This window comes from Pseudorca crassidens, chromosome 17 (assembly GCF_039906515.1).
Source record: "Pseudorca crassidens isolate mPseCra1 chromosome 17, mPseCra1.hap1, whole genome shotgun sequence".
In the NCBI taxonomy this organism is placed as follows: Eukaryota; Metazoa; Chordata; class Mammalia; order Artiodactyla; family Delphinidae; genus Pseudorca; species Pseudorca crassidens.
In genome coordinates this window covers 15959144-15975751 of record NC_090312.1, presented here as the reverse complement: position 1 = coordinate 15975751, position 16608 = coordinate 15959144, and the positions used below count along the sequence as shown (strand labels likewise).

At 46.6% G+C, this 16608-nt stretch overlaps 1 long non-coding RNA gene across 1 annotated transcript; it reads right to left on the bottom strand.

Moving 5' to 3' along the window:
* Positions 1 to 295: 295 nt before the first annotated feature.
* Positions 296 to 2203, bottom strand: LOC137210494 (uncharacterized). The gene is made up of 3 exons (XR_010936578.1): positions 1859 to 2203; positions 1572 to 1619; positions 296 to 814 (listed from the first exon to the last, which is right to left on the bottom strand). It is a non-coding gene; the product is annotated as an uncharacterized lncRNA (long non-coding RNA).
* Positions 2204 to 16608: the final 14405 nt, after the last annotated feature.

The window sequence follows — 16608 nt, the reverse complement described above, 5'->3', positions numbered from 1 at the left end:
AGAGTCCCAGAGTTCCAGATGAACTCATTTCTGGGCTTTGCACGTCCTAAGCCCTAGCCACGGCGAAGCCTGGGACACCTGTCCTCAACCCCTAGAGATGTAGCCAGCCACCACGGGCTGAGCACCCAGGCCCTGTGTGGGGTGCTGGGACACTGTGATGATTCAGACTAATTCCTGCCCTTGCAAGACACACGTCCACAGCAGGCAGCAGAGAAGAAAACCCATTACTACAATGGAGTGTGACGTACCAAGGTCTCAGGCCATGAGTTGCACAACATGGAAGAGATTAGAATGCTGTAAATGGCTTTTGCACTTGGAAAGACCTTGGTTTGACTCGAGGAAATCCTCCAGGGCTCATTTACCAAGTACCAGCTCATAGAAACAACTAAAGAAAAATCCTTTAAAGTTATTTATTTACAGTCATAGCAATTTTAAATCTGGAGGAATCTTGGTGGTAATCTTGTCCCAAACCCTGAGTTCACAAGGGAACAAACCAGATCTACAAGTATACAATGAAATCATTGCCATGGTGTGCAAATTGCTCCCAAGGAGGTCATCTTAATAATGGATATCATTTTCCATATTTTCTCACCAAAAGGAGAGAAATCAAACATTTATGCATGAGGCCCTGAGCTACACATACCATTGTCACATTTAATTCTCCCAGTAATAACATGGGTGCCTTTATTCTATTAACAAAGGAGGAAAGCAAAGCACAGAGATGTTAAGTGACATGCCCAAAGTCACACAGCTGGTAAATGGGTTAGGGATTTGAACTCAGGCTTATCTATTGATATTTCCAAAGCCTCTCTTCCTGTGCAAATAGAAAAGTATAGAATTAATGTTAAAAACCTGGGTCCTCTTCTTAAATCCACCACTAACAAGTTATGTGAACTGGGGAAGGTCCTTCCATTTCATCAGGACTTAGTCTCCTGTTCCATAAATGAAGAGAACTGAGCTGGGTCAGCGATGGCAATATATGATCCACAAATGGCCACCCTCCCATCCTCTGCCCAGGACAGACATGACTATAGATCAGGGCAGCATTTCCCCCTGGGCTCAAATTGGGCTTCTAATGCAGAGTGTCATGCAGCCACCCTCAGTCAGTTGCAACTGGCACGAGATAAAATTTATTTGCCACCCTTTGGCCTGATGAGCTCTCAGATCTCTTCCAACTCTGTGCAAACTCTGGTCCTGGATTTTGTCATTTCTCTGCAGCACTGGAAGAAAAATGGGAAGAGCTTATTGTTATTCTGCAGAACAGACTCTTGCCAGATGCAGAGCCCTACTGCTCTCCTGTGCCCAGGACTCCAGGGGGGTCCGCCACAAATGTGAGGGGGGCACAACTCTGCTCCACATGATGGAAACCTTTCCTCGTGCCTGGCATTTACTGGAGTGTCACAAAGCTCTCTCATGAGAGGAATCTGTATCGCTGAAATGGCTTAATATCAACAATAAGGCAGCCAAAGAGGTATACGGAAAACTACCACGATCCTCACGTGCTGATGGACACACAGGCCAGAGTGATGGGGTGGGGGGGGGCGTCGTGGGGGACACTGAGTCAGAGTTACCTGTGTGGAAGAGACCCAAGAGCGCCAAGCTACGTCGGGCGGTGGAGCCTGGGACAGGAGGGGACAGAGGAATGGAAAATCAGAACAACGTTGACAGCTGACATTGAGCTGACAAGTGCCATCAAATGCCATTCACGGGGGGGGGGGAGGGGAGGGGAGGGGAGGCGGGGGGAGGGGAGGCGGGGGAGGAGGCGGGGAGGCGGGGGGGGCGGGGGAGGCGGGGGGGCGGGGAGGCGGGGGGGGGCAGGGAGGCGGGGGTGGTAAGCAGATCCAAGGGAACTGAGAACCTGGCAAAATCACCAGGCTGCTTCCGTCCAAACTTCAGCAGTGTCCTTTCACGCAGCAGGCACAGGTCACCCCGTCCTGCCAACAGCCACTGTGGGAAAAGATGTGGTCCATGCTTCAAGGGGTCTATTTGAGTCCAGTGTCCAGTTACCCCAGATTGTCAGTGATTGCCCGTGGCCCTGGCTCTGCTCTAGGAAGTGAGTCAGCCCAACTCAGAAGAAAGCCCTGCCTGGCCCCGGGAGGGTGACATGCTCTGGTGAAGCAGGCAGGCAGACAGAGACAGCCCTGAAGCTGAGTGAACGAGAAGCCTACTTCCTGAGGGGCCCCAGGCCCCCGGCCCTGCTTCACTGCAGAAGGGGCTTTGTTTCAGAGGCTGTCTCATACCCCACTCTCAAGGCAGCCTGCTCGGAAGTGATACTTAGTAGCAGAGCCAAGGATGATTCATTAGGTGCCGCAGAGAAGACAAACAAACAAAAACAGTCTCTCCAAGAAAGAGAAATTCATTGGAAGCATCCAGGTCTGTCCACCCCATTTCTTTAACTCAGTGATTCTCCAACTGTGGTCCTCAAACCGGTAGCATCAATATCTTTCGGCCATCACACCACTTCAATAAGGTGCATTTACTATCCTTTCAAAATGGTAAGAGTCAACATAGCTTAGTGAGAAGAGCAAAAGCTCTGGAACTTGTTAGAAATGCAAATTCTCTGGCCCCAGCCCAGATCTCCTGAATGGGAAACGCTGGAGCGGGGCCCAGCCACGTGGCCTAACCAGGCTTTCAGGTGGTTCTGACGGCTGCTGAAGTTTGGGAACCATGTCTGCATCTCTCGGGAGCAGAGGGAATTCCTCCTCCCCTCCCCTCCGCCCAATTCTACTTTGTTATGGAGACCTCCCATCTGGTCCAAAGCCCCTGCTGCAGGAGCAAAAGGGTCTGACTTTAGGACTTTGTCATCCCCAGTATTGTGAGAACAGGCCATTGCAGCCTGGGGCACAGTCCTGGGCTTAAAGTGATAAATAAAACTGGTACTTGGGAGGGGGGATGGCAAGGACTGAAGGGAAAGGAAAAATAAGCCCCTCTTCCTCTCCTTAACGTTCTCCTTCTGGAATCCCACAATTACATTAAAGTGGTGAGCACTTTACATGTATCATCTCTCAGCACATGTTGAGGGAATACAGCTTTATCTGACAAAAGGAGATGCTGAGTGAGATTACACATCTTGTTGGAGGGTATTCAGCTCTTTATAAGTGTCAGAGTTGGGACCTGGCTCCATGTCTATCTGACTCTAAGTCTTGGTCGTAAACTGACTTAACCCGATAACCACTGTCCCTCACTACTTGCCAACATGGCGGATCACCATGGTCTTCATCATGGTCGATGACTAAGACCAGGAACTCGAACTTTGTGGCACATAGTAGGTGCTTACTGGATGGTAGCGCTCTCCCGAGGCTTCTCATACACTCATCCTCTGCTGCCTGGTCCTCGAGAGGGTGCCCCTGTATTACATTGACTCTCTTTGTTATTGTAGAAACTCACTCCTATTTGTGCAGAGTCCAAGGGAAAACCAGAGGTTTTGCCCCAAACTGGCTGTGTTGCAAGTCCCATTATGACACCATCCCAGGGGGGTGCTCACGCTAACAGAGACAGTGGGACACAAAGGCATGTCCCTTCACCGGTTTCCCATTATCATTGTAGCATCTCTGGACTCTTACCTCCTTCCCCTGAGGGAAACCGAGGCCCTGCGATATTGCATGACCTCCGGTGGTTGCCAGGGCAACAGCAGAGCCAGAACCAGATTCCATGTTTCCTGATTCCCAGCTACCCCTCATACAGCACTGTCTCTCTGGGACAAGAGCCTGGGAATCCTGCCACTGCCTGGTGGAGGGCACAGCTAAAGGTCAGAACTGTCTCTCTGCCAGCGAGGAATGCTCACAGGCTGCCGAGTATTATTCCAGCTGCTTCGTAATGAAAAGCAGCTAATGGCTGCGACGAAAGCAGCTAATGGCTGCGACGGTTGGACATGCTGTCTCTAGAGCCAGACAGCCTTGGCTCCAATCTCAGCTCTCCTACTTATGAGTGCTGTATCTTTGGCCAAGTTATGTAGCTTCTTTGTGCCTCAATTTCCTCACCTGTAAAATGGGGGTAATATCTTCACGAGGTTGTCATGAGCACCACATGTGTCATACTTGGCCCTTTACATATGTTCTCCCATTTGATGTTACAAAAACACTTTGAAGTCGGTATTATTATCCCCACTTGCCTGTAAAGAAACAGAGGCACAGAGCCAAGAAATGCCCTGCCCAAGGTTCCACAGATGGTAGCGATTTTAATAACAACATCAGACATTTAGTAGACTCCTACGACGCGCCAGGCGCAACAAAACCAGGCAGCTACGGTTGTTCCTACTTTACAAACAGTGAACGCTGAGGCACAGAGAGATTGACTAACCTGCCAAGATCACAGAGTTAGTAATGGTAGAGCCACACTATCGACCGGGGCGGCACGGCTTCAGAATCTGTGTTACTGATGGCTGTTTCCTCCCCTGAATCCCCAGCCCTTGCTCTATCTACCACACCCTGCTACCTACGAATGAGCCGTGGAATCGATCATTTCATGAAAAAAATAGCTCTTCTTTACCTTTAACAACTTTTTTCACCCAAGGAAGAGTTACAAGAGAAGCCACGATGATCATCAAATAGAGGTAGTTCTAATTTCACAAGCGCTGATTGCCCACTGAGAGCCGTGGGTGTGCGGTTGGCATTTTGGGTGAGACAGCTCTTCGCTGTCTCGTGCTGAGTGAGTTCCCGGCACGCTGGAGGGTGATCAGCCTCCCTTCCCATGGACGCCAGGCCACTGTAATACCCCCAAATGCCCCGCACGACGCTCTCAGGTTCTCCGGGGGGTGGGGGATGATTCTGCCTCAGGTGAGAACCATTGAATAGAGGATTCCCTACTCCTCTGTTTTCTTTTCATTAATTCAGTTACACCCATGGAATTAGGAGAAATCAGCATCAAACACAGGACAGCCAACAGCGTGAGACTGAGTGAAATAAAGCGCCAAGTGCTTTATCGGACTGGTCGCCAGGCATCAGAGCCCTGGGGTGAATGGACCCTACCCAGGTGTGTGGTCAGGAAGTGCTCCGTGGCAACACCCCCTTGTTGGAGGTAGGAGCAGGTGGGGGGCAAACCAGAGAAGGAGATGAGACTTAAATGAGGCCGCCCACTCCCCTTCCCACCTTCTGTTGGCAGAGAGGAGACTAAGGCAAAAGGGCGTGGAGAGAAGCTGGGATCCAGGCTCTGAGACGCGGTGTCACCGCGGCCAAGTCATTTACCCTCCATCCCTCAGTTTTCCCAGTAGCCGCGTGGTGGTGGCTCCCATCCCCCCTTCCCCAAATTAAGAGGCTCGAGTGACATGAGGAATGTGAGGGCACCTGGAACAGTAAATATCACTGCAAGTTTCGTCTGTGTCCAGAGCAAGTCTCTGGGCTCTGAGTGCTGTTTCCTCTTGGATAGCTGTCGTCATTCTTAGAAGAATGAACTGTTTGCCAGGTCCACGCTGAGTGATTCATTTGTCCCGCTGGGGACACCAGAAGAGCACCTCCTTCCCAGGACAATCACTGCCAAGTGCCAGAAACCTGGAGGGTGGTGTGCGTAGGTGGCCCAGAAGACAAGGGAAGGACCCCGTGACCCGGGCGCAAGGCAGCCCCTGAGCCTCTGCTGTCCCCTCCGTTAGGAAGGCCAGGACGTCGCTGTCAGCGTCATTTAAGGACATTATGGTTCAGGATATAGGCTTTGGAGTTCTGCATTGTGTACTTTATTTTTGAGAAAGGAAATAGAACGTGACAAAGACTGAGCATTTTTTATGCGCACGGTACGGTGCTAAGTACTCGACACGTATTTATCTCATTTAATCCTTACAGCACCTCAGCAACATGTGGGTAATTATTCCTGCTTTACAAATGAGAAAACAGAGGATTAAAGACTTAAGTAACTTGCCTAAGGTAATATACGTATTTGGTGACTGTGAAAAAATAATGCCTCCCCCTCAAATGTCCCATGTCCTAATCCCCATAATCTATGAGTATGGATTACATAGGTTCCCTGGCAAAGGGGAATTAAGACTGTTTGAAGGAATTAAATATTCTTTAAAAAAAAAAAAAAGAAAGAAAAAAGATTCTAAGTAGCTGACTTTAAAATCAGGAGATTATTCTAGACAATCTGAGTGGGTGGGTCCAATGTAATCACAAGGGTCCTTAAAAGAACCTGAGGGACTTCCCTGGTGGCACACTGGTTGGGAGTCCGCCTGCCGATGCAGGGAACACGGGTTCGTGCCCCGGTCCGGGAAGATCCCACATGCCGCGGAGCGGCTGGGCCCGTAAGCCATGGCCGCTGAGCCTGTGCGTCCGGAGCCTGTGCTCTGCAGCGGGAGAGGCCACAGCAGTGAGAGGCCCGCGTACCGCAAAAAAAAAAAAAAAAAAAAAAAAAGAACCTGAGAAGTAGAGAGGGGGAACGGGAGGACCTGAAGGGGAAGTGAAAATAGGTTCCCTCTTACCTCCTTAATGTTCAGCCCCTAGAATCCCATAATTACAGCTAATAATAGCTACCATTTATCTAGACGTTGTTATGAGCCAGGCGCTAGGTAAGTATGTTATACGTATCATCCTTCAGCAAATTAGAGAGATGTGGCTTTATTTTACAAAAGAAGAAACTGAGGCACCATGGGGTTAGACACCTTGTGGATTCAAGTTCAGACTGTTAGAGCCAGCACCTGTGCAAGGCTGCTTACTCTGACTGTACAGCCATTGCCTCTGGTGTCTGAATGCAGCCATATGACCACTGCCTCACAGATCCTCAGTAAAATCAAGAAGACCCTTCAACTGCAGTGCCTTCTATCACCAGCCCTGGTCGTCACAAATAGCACCTCAAGCATTTTTCAAAGATACTAGTTGTTTCTTCACCAACGTATTACCTGAGGCTTGGTGAAAGGAGCTTCTTTTGTGTTCTCTCAGACAATAGGTTTAGTTAGGTAGTTTTTATGTAATAATTGTACTCCAACATTTTTTTAAGTCTATGATTTTTAATTTCTTTCTCCAAGTTATACCAAGAGATTTCTGGCAACTGAACATCATTTTGTACGGGCCACGTTTGAGACAGAGTTCAGTCAATCAACCAACCAGCCAATTAGAATCCATTTGAGATGCTCCAGCTAGCACATTGAATCAGGGGCTGCTGCCCTTGCTTCTTTCTTTCTGCCTTGTGTCAGGACAAGTGCGCTCTAATGGTTACAGAATCGTTCTCAAATGGAATATAAGTAGCGGTTTCCCATAGTTAAGCAGAGGAACTGAGCTAAGAAATTAAATTCTTCTCTGACTTTCTAAGCTCAGTGTCTGAATCATCCACTGCCATCTGCCTTCAGAGCCTTCAGGAAACAAGGACCAGGAAAAGGGAAAACAACAGAATCCACGGACCCGGGTTGCAGTTCCAGCTCTGCCTCTAAGAGTCTCAGAATCATTACTATCTCTTTAAGTTTCAGGATCCTCTCTGGCACGGTGAGGAGGTGGGATGAGACGGTCCCTGTGGTCCCCTGCGGCCCCTGCATATGAGCCTCTGCCCTAATTCTCCTGCCTGGAGACCCCATCTGCTTTCCTTCTACCCACTGCTTATTTGGAATCTAATGATCCTTTCCCGGGCGTAGTATCTCAGCTCTTGAGCCATCACCCATCCCATCGCATGGGTTTACAGTTGTCCATCTAGAATATTCAGGCACAGACACTCACATCAGAACCTCTTTTTCCCTGGAGAATCTAAGGTAACCCAGAATATGGTGACTTTTTATCAGAAAGAGAAAAGAAATTATAGTAGAGCAATACTCTCCCTAAGAATCTATATTAACATTTTCTATCGTTTGTTGAGCATCAATTATGTGCCAGACACTGTGTATATTTTATCTCATCTATTTCTCACTAAGACTCTGGAGATAAGTATTATCCTCCGTTTCAGGGATGGGCAAACTGAGACTTGGAGAGGTGAGGCTGATTTGTCCAAGGTGAAGACAGTGGTGGGTGGTATAGGCAGGATTCCTAACATAGTCTCTTTGGCCCCACATTTGATGTTCTTTACACTGCACTATAAATCATACAAACTGTTGGCTTCCTTCTCTGTTTTCAAAGCTCTTTGTTTACTCCAATTATTCAAGGTTAGACCACACCCACTCCTGTATTGTATCCATTTCTCTAAACCTGATTCACCCAATGGTCCATCAACTGAACAACTGACCTTTTGCAGGGCGCTTACTACAACTTTCTCATCTCTCTATTCCTCCCCCCTCCCCCAGACCTAGCTCCCAGGAGGTGTACAGTATACACTGGTTAGCTAGCATACATCAGTATTCCAAAAATTGTCTCTGCAATGAATACCATGCTGATGAATTTTGATGACAGAAGCCTTTTTTAAATATCATCTTAAGATAGAAAGATCAGCATTTGTCTTACTGTCCATTATAAGCATCATCAGCTAAGCCTTTTTTTTTCCTGCCCCAATTTTTGTTTTTTTTTTGTTTTTTTTGCGGTACGCGGGCCTCTCGCTGTTGTGGCCTCTCCCGTTGCGGAGCACAGGCTCCGGACGCGCAGGCTCAGCGGCCATGGCTCATGGGCCCAGCCGCTCTGCAGCATGTGGGATCTTCCCGGACCGGGGCACGAACCCGTGTCCCCTGCATCGGCAGGTGGACTCTCAACCACTGCGCCACCAGGGAAGCCCTTCCTGCCCCAATTTTAAAAGTTAATTCTGATCTGTTGGGCTCGCCGACATAGTTGAAGCTATCACCATTGCTAGAGCTGTGATCATATTCCTCTCTGGGCACAGACTCAAGCACAGGAAGGTGAAATGTGATTGGTACCCAGATTTGCCTGCGATCCACCTGCTTGTTAGTGTCCAAATCCATCGTGATGAGTGCAGTCACCACTAACGTGTACCTGGGGTTCATTGAGTAGGCTCTGGAGTCATGCTGATTCATATCTTGATTCCACCAGTTTCCTAAGGAGTTCTGAAATACTGGCCAAAACAAAGGACCAAACAGCAAAGTGAATCCTTGACTGTCATACCCTTCCTTGTCCAGAGGCCTGTCACTTTGTCTTCTGGACACCTTCACCTGATTAATATTAGAATAAAACTATGGAGCTCAAACAAGGCATCATATTGATTCATTGTCAGCCAAGAGGGCAGTCTCTGGGGTGAGCGGCAGCGCTTTATATTGCATGTTTTTCTGCCAAGATGGGCCAATATTTTCTTCCTCTGACGTAAGGGCAGAGTTGGATCAGAAAAATGCCTGTCAACTCAGATGCCAACACCTACACTCCTGCTAGTACATAATCAAATCTGCATTGTTTCCCTGGTGGAAATTTTTGTAATTGCGATATTTTCTGTTTGGACCATTCAGTAAATCCCAGATTCAGAGCCAAAGAGAACTCCAACATTCCTTCAGTGAAGCATTGTAATATCACATACAGTAGAACTTCCAAACCATGACCCATTCCTGTCAGCCCAGCTTCCGAAACTTAACCTGGGCCCTTCCTCCTGTCCCCATTTCCAGCACTCCCATGTTGGTCCAGGCCACCATCATCTCTCACCTGGACTATTGCAATCACCTGCTAAGTGGTGTTTCAGTGCTGTCTCCTGACATACCAGGCAGAAGGATCTCTGAGAGAAATAAACTAGATTATACCACTCCTTTGCTCACCCCTTCTCTATCGGATTCCCACTGCATTTAAAATAAACTCTTATCTTGCCGAGGGCTACAAAGCTCTAGGGATCTGACCCCTGCCTCCCTCTCTGACCTCGGCTCTTTCCCCACTCCTGCTCTGTCACTGTGCCCCACTCGCAGACCTCTGGCTGTCCCTGGAATGTGGCAAATGTGTTCCCACCCAAGAGGCTTTGCCCTTGCCCTTCCCTCTGCCTGGAACACACTTGTCCCTGTTCTTACAATAGCTGGCTGCCCCTCATCCTTTGGGCCTCATCCTCTCTGTGACTTTCCTCGACCATCTCCATCACACTCCATCATATCATCCTGGTTTATTTCCTTCACAGTACTTATCACCTCCTGAAATGATTGTGTTTATTATTTGTTTCCTTTAAAAAGATCTCTTTCCGCTAGAATGTGAGGTCTTTGTCCTCTTGGGTGATGAAACTTTCTTCAGAATCTAACACAGGATCTCAGTGAATGAATGAACGGTGTACCATGTATAATAAAAACACAGTGTATAACAAGAAGCTATTAAAGCTATTTGTGGTGTGGAAAGGTTTCATGGAGGAGACGATCTTTGGTCTGATTCTTGAAGCATGACTGGTTTCAGGCTAGGTGCACAGGGAGAGGACGTGGACTTGGCCGCAGATGTATAACTAAATACCACCATATGACTTATGAACCAGGCCCGTGCAAAGTACTATGAGATCACAGACTAGAAAATGACTAAAGCAGAGCAGAGGGCTGGGGGAAGGAAATGAGGTCTGACTTGAGCTTTAAAGACTGAAAACAAGAGTTGACAGGCAGAGGAAAGGAAGAGGAATTCCAGGCAGAGTAAGCATCCTGGACAAGGCATAGAGTGTGAAAGATGATGATGAAGAGGCTAGAGAGGGGAGGTGGGGCTAGATTGTTAAGGGCCTGGCTTGCTGCTAAGGATTTTGGATTTTTTTTCCTGAGAAAAATAGAATAGAATGCTATTTTCACTCTACTATGGTGAAATTAAACAAATAAATACTTTGAACAACAAACAATGTGGGACTTCCCTGGTGGCACAGTGGTTAAGAATCCTCCTGCCAATGCAGGGGACACGGGTTCGAGCCCTGGTCCGGGAAGATCCCACATGCCGCGGAGCAACTAAGCCCATGTGCCACAACTACTGAGCCTGCACTCTAGACCCCGCGAGCCACAACTACTGAAGCCCGCGAGTCACATCTACTGAAGCCCATGTGCCTAGAGCCCATGCTCAGCAACAAGAGAAGCCACTGCAATGAGAAGCCCATGCAACGAAGAGTAGCCCCCGCTCGCAGCAACTAGAGAAAGCCTGCACCCAGCAATTAAAACCCAACACAGCCAAAAAAATAAATAAATAAATTTATATTAAAAATACGTATATATAATTAATTATATATATAAAAAAACAAACAAACAATGTGACAGATACAACACAGGTGAGTCAGGAAGACTTGAATAGATCTGATTTAAGTAGATGCATTCATATAATTATACATGTACATCCAAAACACATTTTTTGGTTATTTTTAGTTGGTCAGAGGGCTTTATGCGTGACTAAATTTGCATGCTCAGATGGGCTTCTCCAACTGTGCTGAAGGAACAGATATTTTAATTTCCAATTTATTGTAATCAATACTTTGGAAAATACAACAAAATTGTCATGAATGTCAAATTGCTATAAATGTTTCCAAGCACTTACTCTCAGTTTCTATACTTATTTCCTCTTAGTCTGGTAAAAAACGTTTGGTGGACCAGCCTTGACCCATGGACCACATTCTGAAGTACACTGCACTAGAGAGCTGAGTGGCAGGGAGGTCGTGGATACCACCTAGAAAGGTCCAGGCAGAAGATGGTCCTGGGACATCATTTGGTCCAGACCCCTGCCATTGGGCTGATGGACAGCCAAATCATCTATTACTCAGTATCCTCTGTTATATTTCTGTGTTCCCTACCAACATCTAGTTCTCCATGTCCCTGTGGGGTTATCAAAAAACTCAATAAATATTGTTTGACAGAAGGATGAGCCACTTCCCAGGGAAAATGGGTGCTACTCTGCAGAAATGCCTGTTATTTTTCCATGGCCACTGCCAGTTGGCCCTTCAGTAGGTTGGAGAATGTTACTTTGGGGATATTTTGGCTTAAAATTCAGCACATACCTGGTGATTTATCAAAAATAACCAAAAAAAGTGTTTTAAATTTACCTATCTAATTGCACAACAGTATATGTTTCTTTTGGATATTTTCAAGTGCCCCTGACACATCTCTATTGTACATGCAAGGGTAACATTGTAGTTTAATTATAGTGTTTATTTTGCATGGTATGGGGCAATACACAGACTGTGGATTCGTATTGGAATTCCAGTTCTGTCATTTTACTGGTTATATTTGGCAAAGCCACTGACATAAATTCTATGAGCTTCAGTTTCTTCATCTGACAAAATGTGAGAAATAATGCTTTTGAGTTGTTTCAAAAATTAAATTAAAAACATGTGTGAAACACCTGGCATACCAAGGTGCTCAGTAAATGTTTAGTTTACTAAACATTAGTTCCATTAGTTTAGTTCCTTGTAAGTACTGTGAGCTGTGGGCTATAGGAAAAGATCAAGTTTCTCTCAATTGTCTTTAGTTATAATAAAGAATTATGGTTGGAGTCCTCAGCCTGTTTCTGCTACTCTAACGCAACAACTCCTTCATCCCAAATAATTACATGCAAATGCCTAGATTCCAGCGCAGCCCAGCCCTCTCTGCTCCCAATACCACTGGCATGATGTTAGCAAAGCTCTGGAATGTCACATGATGTTAGCAAAGCTCTGGAACGTCACAAAGCTCATCGTGCCCAGGCGGTCCCGAAGCACTTTGAATCGAGCTTGGTGTAGGAGAGAGCTCTGCTTGACTTTCCCCCTTCCAGTGAGCTGGCATTAATTAGCTCCTTGAGTTGAGTTCATAGACCAGAGCCAGGCATGTAAGATCAAGGGGAAACTGGACCTCAGAAAAGGAAGTGAAAATTGCCTCAAAGTGCCTTCAGGTGACATGAATGGCAATGACGTGACAAGCAGGCTCCTCACGGGGGCTTCACCAGCATCTAGGCAGACTCTCTTTGGCCTCGTCTAAGAGGACAGAGGACTCTCCACACTGACGTCAGTCAGTAACAGTCACTCTGTGTGAAATATGTGCTTCCTGGCTGCCTCACCAATCAAGGCAGAAGGTATGGGGAGTGAGAGCCACCATGAAGACAGTCTTTGGCTCTAAATAGTGACCAAGAGGATTTCTGAACCCCAGGACTCCCTCCCACCTCCACACAGACCACAGACCTGCCAAGCCCTGCCCTTCCCCGGGCAGGGCTTGAGGGTGGCTCATGTGGAGTTGCTGAAGTGCCCCTGGGAACCCTGGCCCTCTCTCTGCTCAGCCGCTGGTCCTCCTCTGCTCTGTTCTCTTCTCCCTGACTCTCCCACCCGATGGAATGGGCTGTGCCTGGAGTAATTTGGGAGGTCACTGATGATACCCAACAGAAAGGATCAGACAGATCTTGGGTCTAATCTCAGCTCCTCCACTTACTAGCCCTGTAACCCAGTTCTTCAAGTCTCATCTTCCTCCTCTGAAAATTCTGGATGTCATAGACACCTGTCTAATGAAGTCATCACGCAGTTAATTGAGATGATGCCTTAAAGTGCTTAGTGCGGTGTTTGGCAAAGAGTGGCTATTCGTTAAATACTAGCTCTTATTCTTGTTGTTTTTATTTATTAACAAGCAGCTGGTGTGCCTGTTCCCACACCATCAAAGGTGTATTCGTTTCCTAGGACCACTGTAACAAATTACCATAAACTGGATGGCTTAATACTATAGACATTTATTCTATCACAGTTCTGGAGTCCAGAAATCTGAAACCAAGATGTCCGAAATCTGAAACCAAGATGTCAGCAGGGCCTCGCCCCCTCTGAAGACTCCAGGGAAGGATCTCTTCCTTTTCTCTTCCACCTTCTGGTGGCTATCGGCATTCCTCAGCATTCCTTGACTTAATGCCACATCACTCCAACCTCTGCCCTCACATTGCCTTCTCTGTGTGTCTCTGTCCTCTCCTCTTCCATCTTATCTCCCTTTGCCTCTTTCTTGTAAAGACACTTGAAGAGGCATTTAAGACCCACCCGGATAATCTCAGATAATTTCCTCAGCTCAAGATCCTTAACTTAATAACATCTATTGTCATATAATGTAATACTCACTCTTTTGCCATATGAGGTAATATTCACAGGTTCTGGGGATCAGGACATGGTCATACCTTTTTGGAGGCCACCATTTAACTCACTACAAAAGCCATTTCCTGGCAAAATGGATTTGGGAAGGACAGCATTTGCTTGATTCTTATTTTAATAGTCTTAAATCCTGACACTATTTGATTATCAGCTTTAAAACCCTCTTTGCTGTCTTTCCAGGAACCCACTCATGGTCCATCCTGCCAGACCCTAACAGGCAGAGACTTCATGGTCACTTTATCCCTGGAACCATGATATATACACAGCCTGGTGGTGAGTATATGGGATGGAATAGGCTATAGTGACTAGAGATATGTAGTTGGGACAAAGGAACTCTTAAGAGAGAAAGAACATCAAATTTTGGTGCACGTTATACACAAACAGTGGGGATGCTGTAGCCCCAAGCTGTGGGTCATCTGGTCTTACCTTATGTATCTGGACATGAACTAAATGATGATTAACTTCACTTTTGACATTAAGTGGCTTTGATGCCCTCAAAACCGTTGAATAATTACTCTCAATCCCTGATCACTGAGGAAGGAGAGACACTGTGTCGCACAGTTCAAGACAGCACCATGCATATTGTATTCTATGGATTTGTGGAATATGAGGTCATCAGTATCTTGGATTTGTGTGTGCAGTGGCAGCTCTGTGAGCAGGGTACAAGGGTTAGGAGAAATGGCCCTGCCTGTGAGATCAGGGTCTCAAGCAGACTTTCCAAACCATGAGTTGGTGAGAGTGGAGGTAGAAAGCCTCACCTAAACTGACCCCAGATCATTCCCCTGATGTTCTCTGCAAATATCCTTATCTCTCACGGGACTCAATGTTCTCATTGTCAAATGAGAGGGTGTAGGAGGCTAAATAAAGCCTCCAAAGATGTGTAACTATTGGGAGGCTGTCCAGGGTCACATTACCAGATATCAGAGTTTCAAAATTCGAATGTTCACTTGAAAGTGTGAATTTTATCACTGCAACAAATTTTGCCAGTAAGTTGCCTTGAAGTGACAGATTTACTTCATTCATTCTTGAGAAACTATTTGCCAGATACCCAGGTCTAAATAACCATAGATTGAGGGTCACTTTTTTTTTTTAAAGCAAAAATGGAGTTCCTTGAAAAAAACTGGCTAGTTCAGCTCATAACTCAACAACAGCACAATTGCTTTCTCCTAGACAACCACTGTGCTCTAGTATACAGCAGAAGTGGTTAATGTGCACTGTGCTTTCCACCTTATTGAACAGAATATTGAAAAGAGATGTATTCAGAGGTCAAGACTTAATAAAATTAATGCTTTTCACTGCTTCTCAAGGACATTCTTATGTAAAAGAGGTATTATTTTTATGATGAGTACACGACGGTAAAGAATACACCGACTACCAGAGCAGTTGGGAGAGCAGTTGGGTCCACTGCCTGGATTTGCACGAAGGTGCCAGCAGTTTTATCTACATTGCTTTTGTCTCTTTGGTGAAAGTGTCAACATCACAAAAATAAATAAATAAAAATGGCAGAGGGCAAGTAACATCTTAGCGTTACTGTGAAAATAGGTTTGATATCACACACTTCCTGAAAGGGTTTCAGACCCCCCCATGGGTCCATGGACCACACTTTGGGAACCTCTGTTCTCACATACCTTTTAGTTCTAAGAATCCATGGCCCTTCCCTAACACTAGATTTCCTAGATGACTTTATCTAAACCTATCATTATAACTGGTGCCACAGAAGAGATAAGAGTAGCCCCAATATTCCTGTTACCACTCATTCCACTTAGATTCTGAATCAAGGGATGTAAGGTATGGCTGGGAGTGGGCAGGAGGGTGTTATTCAAATGTGAGCAGCCAGCTGAGTGTATCTGACAGCATCCTGCATTAACACTGGGTGATACAGAGGCAGTGATCGTTTCAGGGTTCCCATAGAGCAGCGGTCCCCAACCTTTTTGGCACCAAGGACCGGTTTTGTGGAAGACAATTTTTCCACGGACGGGGGCGGGGTCGGGGGAAGGTTCAGGCGGTGATGCTAGCAATGGGGCGCAACGGGGAGCGGTGGGGAGCGACGGGGCACGGCAGATGCAGCTTCGCTCGCTCACCTGCCGCTCACCTCCTGCTGTGCGGCCGGGTTCCTAACAGGCCGTGGACCGCTACCGGTCCGCAGCCCAGGGCGTTGGGGACCCCTACCGTAGACTGTCTCAGGCCCTTTCAAATCCTTTCTGGGCAGAGTTTTCAGGAACATCATCCTTTCTGCAGGGCTGTTTATCTCTTTCTCCAATTAATTCCTCCTGACATCTAACGCTGGCCACATAAGCCGTGATTTCTGGTCTAGGTCAGCCACTCTATTACTATTTATAATCCTGCAGGAAGTCATTACTCTTTTCATCTGAAGAAGACTGATTAAAAAAAAAAGACAACAACTAATTATGGCAGTTCACAGAAACAGAATTTCAAAGGGTGGTGTGGGGACAGAGTGACCTTGTAAGTCATTTTCTCTTGTACTTAGCTCTCTAACCACACAGAAGCCTTTATCACTGTCTTTCTGATTAGTAGCTTTTAAGAATTAGCTAAGATTCAGGGAATTGGGGAAGCAGGACGGGGATGAGATTTGCATCAAGGCACAAGGTTTTCAGAGTAGTAATAAATCTAAAGGTGTCCTGCAGAGCACCGGCTGTTACTTAGAAGTCTGTAAAGAGTCTCTGAAACTAATGTCAGTGTAGAGACTATTCGGGGTTTGGTATCAGGTTGAAACCGATAAGATTTCACCACAGTAAA